Below are 5,000 nucleotides of genomic sequence, written 5' to 3'. Positions count from 1 at the left end.
TTAGTGCATTATTGATTATATTATCACACATTTTGAATGTTAAAACTCACATGATCTCCTCCCCTCTGTGTAAGTCTGCTCTTACCTCGCACATGTTCCCGCACAATGTTGTCCTCTACGATTGTGGCTAAAAAGACAAAGGTTCTTGTGTTTAGTCAGGTCTGGACTGGACACACACACACACACACACACACACACACACACACACACACACACACACACACACACACACGCCATCAGTGAAGAGTAAAGAATCAGAATCAGATTTTATGAATATGATTCCGCTGATTCTGAGCAACCCCTACGGCAGTACCACATTCAGCCAGCAGGTAGCAGAAAAGAGAGAGGTTCGCTGAATACACACAAACAATGTAAAAGATATGAGAGAAAATAAGCAAGAGAGGGAGAGAGAAACTCACACAGGTCTATGGAGTTCGTCCCTTGGTTCACAGGGTTTAATATTCCAGCTAGGCAAAACACACACACACACAGTCACACAGGGATGAGATGAGTTTAACACACACACACACACACACACACACACACAGACACACACACACACACACACACTCACACACAGGGATGAGATGAGTGAACATGAACAGATTTTAAATGATTGATATATGGAGCTAAAAATGGAGTGACAGGACTAATACATTTACTGACAGATGTTCATAACAGAAACACACACACACACACACACACACAAACAAACACACGTACACACACACACATGCACACATACACACACACACACACGTACACACACACGTACACACACACACACACGTTCACACACACACACACACACACACACACATAGTAACGCTGGGGCAGCGTGGGCCATTGCCCCACCGGAAAGGGAGGGACAGCGGAGAGCAGCATTTCACAGAGCAAGCACACAGACAGAAAAACACACAAATCAAATTACTCCAAAACAAGACTATAATGCTTGTGAGTCAAGTTTATTCACACACATATTCACGCTACTTTGCATAAAAATATATATATTTGTATTTTGCCGCGAAGTACGAATGTATTGAGCTTTCTGCACAACAGCGTCATCTGGATCTGGTGGGGCAGTACCCCACCTGCCCCTAATGTAGAAACGCCACTGCACACACACGTACACACGAACACACACACACACACGTACACACACACACACACTCACACACACACACGTACACACACACACACACACACGTACACACACACACACACACACACACACGTACACACACACCCACACTTACACACACACACATACACACACGCACACACACGTACACATACACACACACATAGACACACACACACGCACGCACACAGACACACACAGACACGCACGCACGCGCGCACACACACACCCGTACACACCTGGCATGTTACTTCCTCTTCCCTTCTTTTTTGCTCGGCTTCCCTTTCGTTTGGCATCTGAGAAAACAGAGTGACAGAAAAAGGTGGACAGATATACAGACAGACAGTTATACAGACAGACAGAGAGACAGACAGACAGTTATACAGACAGACTGTCAGTAGTCCTGTATAACCCACTGTTGCACTCACGTGAATCCTGAAGAAACAGTAAGATGAGCAGCAGCACTAAAATGAGTCTCATCTCTTCTCTTCTCTTCTCTCTCTTCTCTCTTCCCTCTTCTCTCTCTTCCCTCTCCTCTCTCTTCCCTCTCTTCTCTCTTCTCTCCCTTCTCTCTCCTCTCTCTCCTCTCTCTTCTCTCTTCTCTCTTTTTACTCTCCTCTCTCTTCTCTCTTCCCTCTCTGTGACTCATACAGATGTCCCTAGGCGTGGAGATATAAACAGAGCTCTCCCTCCCTCTTTCTCTCTTCTCTCTCTTCTTTCTTCTCTCTCTCCCTCTCTCTCTCTCTCTTCTCTTTCCCCTCCCTCTCTCTACCTCTCTCTCTCTTCTCTCTCTAACCCAGAGCTCTCCCTCCCTCTAATAAATATGTGTCTGGGTTCTAATGAATGTGTATCTGTGCTCTAACCCTATTCTTTAACTCCCTCTGTCTCATTGTGTGTGTGTGTGTGTGTGTGTGTGTGTGTGTGTGTGTGTGTGTATTAGTGTTCTGACTAATGAATGTTTTTCTGGGACAGAGGTTCTAACCCTATTCTTTACCTTTCTCTGTCTTAAACCCCTGATTCCAGCACACCCACCCATTTCAGAGGCTGTAGCCTGTAAAGTGACATTTAGTTCTGGTGGGGGGAAAGGAAGGAGAGAGATACTCAAAAAGTCATGAGATATATGTGTGTGTGTGTGTGTGTGTGTGTGTGTGACCCCCACCTGACTTGGACTCTTATCCCGCCCTGTGACGGACCGAGCCTCGGTTGCCGTCAACATGTGTGGGTTTGGCCCGAAAAGCTCAGAGACAGAGTGAGGGTTTAACTTTAAGGTTTATTACGCTTCCAATATTCTGGAGAACTGCTAAGCCTCTCAATAGGCAGAGGACAAAAAGCAGCAGTCTCCAGGAATATCACCTGCTCAGCCTCTAAATGGGGTAGAGGACAACATGCAGCAGTACAATCAAAAGGTTCACATAAATGCACATACCTGACAAGACTTGACTAACCGAACTAGACAGAACAATGAACATATATACACCTGGCGGCCAGCACCATTTTCACACACGGGGGGTAGACACAAAGACAAGACAGACTCCGAGACACGAACATAGCATTTCCTCACAATCATAAAACAAAGAGATAACTATGTAATAAATAATGTCTGAAAGGTTTGTAAAACCAACCCCTTTATCCGGGTGGCCTGGCCCAGACCATTTTTTGTGTCCCCTCTGCCAGTCTAGGCAATTAGCAGTCTCCATGAGGTGGATCCAATTGTAATCAGTGGTATGAGTGTTTGTGTGTGCGTGTGTGTGCAAACCATGTCTGTTTGGGTGCGCTAGTGGTTGCAAAGATGGGGCAGAAGGGTGCAGTTCATGTGCGGTCGCACCACGACCGTCACACGCCCCCACGCCTTAAGTCTGTGTTACATTAACACACATGACATTACATTACATTGCACATGCACTCTCCAGTGAGGCTCCTTCAGTTTCTGGATCTGGATGTCTCTCTGCTTCACTGTCTCAATCAGGTAGCTGTAGGGCTGCTGGGCCTGCTGGAGAAGCTGATTGGCTGCCTCCAGCTCTTTGGACACTTTGCCAGTCTGGGTGCTCTGCTTTTCCAGGTATCTCCGTAGGTGTGTGTTCTGTTTCTCCAGCTGCAGGACCCTCCTAGCAAGGTGAACACTCTGCTTGAGTCGCCGTTTGGCGGTGGTGGGCACATTAGCGCCGTAGCACCCTCTCAGCCTCCTTCTCGCTGGCCATCTCTGCAGCTTGCATGGTGACGTCGTCCAGCTCCTGCTCCAGCCTCTCGTAGGTCTCCAGTTTGACCTGCTGCTCGCTGCCCTGAGCCTGGAGCTCCACCACACGCTTCTCTGAAGACGACTGCAGCTCATAAAACTCCTTAGTCAGAACCTTTCTTCTGGTGTTTCTCACACTCCATCTGACACAGGCTGAGGGAGCGGGCCGTCTCCTCCTGCACCATCTGAGCGCGCTCAGACTCAAAGGTCTTCAGCTTTAGCTGGCTTGACAGCTCTGCCACACGACTGTCTGATCCCACCTGGAGCTGCCTCAGCTGGTCCAGCAGCTGGTTGTGTTTGGCCTGCATCTCCTTCTCAGCGTTCACAGCCCTCTCCTTCTCCAGCACAGCACTGTCCCTCATCTCCCACAAACTCCGGTTCTCCCGCTCATACATCTCCTTAGAGGCGCGCTGCAGACTCTCCATCTCCTGGTCGGTCTTCAGGCGGATGTGCTCCAGCTCATCCCGCAGCTTACTCTCATACTCAAGTCTTATAGTGGTCTCTGGAGGTGAGGTATCTGTCGTAGGCCTCATCGCGTGCTCGCTTGGCATCCTCCAGCTGCGAGTGCAGGCGCTCCAGGCGGTCCTCGGCGTGGGCACAGCGCACGTTCAGCTCCATGTTCTGCCTGTTCAGATACTCCTTGTCCTTCTCGTCATGTTCTTCTTGGCGTTTCCTAACACCCTTCTTATACCTCTGCTCGGCATTGGTGTCTTTGTCCACATCCCCCTCTTCAGCGAGGTCGTCGTGGGCATCACCGGTTTTGTCATCTACCTCTTGGCTGTCGAAAGTCGTCTTCCCCAGACTCTTCCTTAGCCTTCACCATACCAGCTTCCTTTGCTGGCGCTGCAGGGGTGGCATTGGCTGGAGCTGCCTGTTTAGGCGGAGGGACTTCTTCCTCTGACTCATCATGGTCAAGTTCACCACCTTCTTCGTTCATGGCAGTAAGCATTTGAGTTACCTTCGGTCCCTCGGGCCCTCTGGGTCAGCTTCTCCACGACCTCCTCTAGGTCCACATCAGACGAATCGGCCCCGATGCCTGTCTGCAGAGCTCCAGCAGGGCTCCCTGCAGTGTCCGCTGCCCCTGCAAGATGGTGGCCAACACCTCCTCCATCGCCGGATCCACAGTCCACATCTTCTCACTTTTTTTTTTTTAAGATTTATTTTTGGGCTTTTGTGCCTTTAATCGATAGTGCAGTGAAGAGTGGGACAGGAAATGAGAGGGAGAAGAGGTGGGGAGTGGACAGGAGAAATGACATCGGGCCGGATTCGAACCCGTGTCCTCCATGGGCGTCAAGCCCAAATGTGGTCGGGGCTACTGCTTGCGCCACAGTGCCCCCCACATCTTCTCTTCATTCAGCTGGGTCAATGTGCCCGCATTGTCCACCATACAGTGGGTACGGAAAGTATTCAGACCCCTTTACATTTTTCACTCTTTGTTTCATTGCAGCCATTTGCTCAAATCGAAAAAGTTCTTTTTTTCTCACATTAATGTACACTCAGCAACCCATCTTGACAGAAAAAAACAGAAATTTAGACATTTTTGCAAATGTATTAAAAAATAAAAACTGAAATATCACATGGTCATAAGTATTCAGACCCTACGTGGCAGCCCAGCTCTCAGAAGGA

General features: G+C 48.9%; 1 long non-coding RNA gene across 1 annotated transcript in view; it reads right to left on the bottom strand.

The window, feature by feature from the left end:
- The window catches only part of LOC116221440, a 3,972-nt gene extending 3,481 nt beyond the window's left edge, over positions 1-491 (bottom strand). Inside the window, exons 1-2 of the long non-coding RNA XR_004164113.1 lie at positions 420-491; positions 86-127 (exon numbers count right to left, since the gene is read on the bottom strand). This is a non-coding gene — a long non-coding RNA (uncharacterized LOC116221440). The remainder of the gene's footprint in view (positions 1-85; positions 128-419) is intronic.
- Positions 492-5,000: the final 4,509 nt, after the last annotated feature.

This window comes from Clupea harengus, chromosome 8 (genome assembly GCF_900700415.2).
Source record: "Clupea harengus chromosome 8, Ch_v2.0.2, whole genome shotgun sequence".
NCBI lineage: Eukaryota > Metazoa > Chordata > Actinopteri > Clupeiformes > Clupeidae > Clupea > Clupea harengus.
Note: the sequence above shows the minus strand (reverse complement) of the source record. Positions and strands in the feature narration are given on the sequence as shown.